At 57.3% G+C, this 2,193-nt stretch overlaps 1 protein-coding gene across 1 annotated transcript in view; it reads left to right on the top strand.

The window, feature by feature from the left end:
- The window catches only part of MMP11 (matrix metallopeptidase 11), a 17,787-nt gene that overhangs the window by 254 nt on the left and 15,340 nt on the right, over positions 1 to 2,193 (top strand).

The following is a 2,193-nucleotide window of genomic DNA, read 5'->3' as shown; positions in this document are numbered from 1 at the left end:
AATATCACCCCCCTCCAATATCACCCCCTGCACGCTGTGCTGGCAATTCCAAGAAGTGTTCCGGGGAGAGGAGACCAAAGGGATGAATCCAAGGCGCAGGCAGGAGGGGAGCAGCCGGGCTCTTTTCTTCCTGCACGTATCCGCCCGATCCCAGCACCTGGGCTGGAGCTGCGAGCAGCAGGGGCTGCTGCTGCTGGAGGAGAGCAGTGGCGTGCGAGGGTTTTGGGGGACGGGAGAAGACAGAGAGCTCCTTGTGCTGGGAATGTGTGCGTGCGTAATCGGGTTATTATATACATGCACTTCGCTAGTGTGCCATAAAATAGTGACAGAGCAAATGCCCAGTAGCAGCCCAAGGGGATTAGTTCAGGTTCTGTCGATGGTTTTATTATCAGCTCTGTCATCTGAGTACTTTCTAACTTGGCTGCTAAATATGCCGTGGGCTGGGACTTGGCAGGGAGCAGCCTTGGCCCCCAAAGTGCTTGTGTTGTTCCAAACAAAATGTCACTGCGCTTGGCTCCGCTCTGCCTGCGAGGAAGGTGAGGCCGAGCACTGGGGTGGTGGCGCTCGGCATCCCAGTTCTGACACCGCTCCGCAGACCTCATCCCCAGCTGAACGCAGCAAGTGGGGGGGCTGGGAAGGGGGGGCGCAGAGCTGGAGACCGCTGGCTCCAGCGGGGGTGTTGGCTGGGCTGCCCTGCGCCTCGCGCTCTGCCCCGTGTGAGCGGAGAAGCTGCTGCTCCTACAGGGACCTGCACAGCCTCTGGTCCCGGTCTTGCTGCCAGCAAGGACCTGTGTGGGATCCCCGGGGATGGGAGAGCCAGCCCGGGTTTTGCACTGCCTGAATTTGGGTCCGGTCCAGCTGCGACGTGCACCATTCATCTCCTTCTGCCGGTGCTCCCAGTTGCTGCCTGATGGCAGAGGTTACCGGGGCTCACCTGCCTTGGCCAGTACCCCTCGAACGAGGGGAATACACCAAACTGCTGGACGAGCACAGAGTTTATGCAGGGGTCCAGGTCCGCTCAGGCTCCTGGTACATCTAATCCACCACCACGCTCCTGAGGACAGGTCCCCCCAGCTGGCAATCTGCTGCCCAGAGATGGTTTCTTCCTCATCCCAGGCTAATGCTCTGCGTTGTGAATGCTAATCCTCTTGGCCGGAGTAACTCTGGGTGATGCTCCCGCAGGTATGTTTGGTTCAGTAACATCTTGTGTGTCTGACCAGCTGCGTGGAGCTCGGGGTTTCAAATCCATGGAGTTCACTCAGTCTCTGCGGAGGTGGTGGCTGCATTGGTTTGGGGTTGGAAGCGGACAGATGATTCCCATCCTTTCCAATAGCAGTTCTCCCATCCCAAATAGCTGCCCTTTCGGGTTCCTTATCTGGTGTCGAGTCTTCTAAAGGTCATTCTGGTGCCTCTGAGGTAAAGCCAGCATCATGTTGGGTGCTCTCCTGTATGTAAATTGGCAGCAGTGCACCCCATTCCTCTCCCAGCTGGGGTACGCATGGCAGCACGGAACGGCTGAAGTGGGGTTGCTGGGCTGACAGTGGCCCGCGCAGGAGTTTCTGGCTTCAGCCCCTCTCTACCCACTCTTCCTAGAGAGCTCTGCCACGCCATCGCACGTTCATCTCTCTGGCTGCTTCGAGCCTCTGCACAAAGAAATGTTTCCCTGTGTCTAACACCAGCAAATTTCCCGCCTGGGCGCCTTCTGCTGTCGGGTGATGAATGAGAAAGGAGCCGAGGAGGGGCTGAGCCGGGAAAAGAGATTGCTCTCCTACCAGACAGGCGGTGGCGACTCCTCGGGCCGTGCCAGTAGATGGGGTGGGCAAGGACTGTGCCAGGCGCCGCAGGATGCTGCACCATGACAATTCGGGGCTCCACTAACAAGTCACGACAGCAGTAACTGAGGGGGTTGAGGGTTCCGATTCAATTTTAAAGCCAGGCTGCCCAGGGCAAGGTGCAGGAGGAGCCGTGTTCTTTGTAGCAAACCCCGTAGATCTCCTTCACTTTTACATTAGCACCTAAAGAAAGAAAGAGAAAACTGAGAGCAGAATACAGGCTGTGTCTGGTGTCCACTGTAAAACTTGAGAACAAAAGATCTGCAGTCCTCGGGGCAGCGCGCACGCAGGCACCGAATTCCTGCATTGCTTTCGGCTCCCCTGGGGAATCAAAGTCAGTCCATTTGCTGGGAAACTCTTT

Source organism: Egretta garzetta, unplaced genomic scaffold, assembly GCF_000687185.1.
Source record: "Egretta garzetta isolate BGI_Z169 unplaced genomic scaffold, ASM68718v1 scaffold343, whole genome shotgun sequence".
In the NCBI taxonomy this organism is placed as follows: domain Eukaryota; kingdom Metazoa; phylum Chordata; class Aves; order Pelecaniformes; family Ardeidae; genus Egretta; species Egretta garzetta.
The sequence above is the reverse complement of the archived record's forward strand: the minus strand, read 5'-3'. Positions and strand labels throughout refer to the sequence as shown.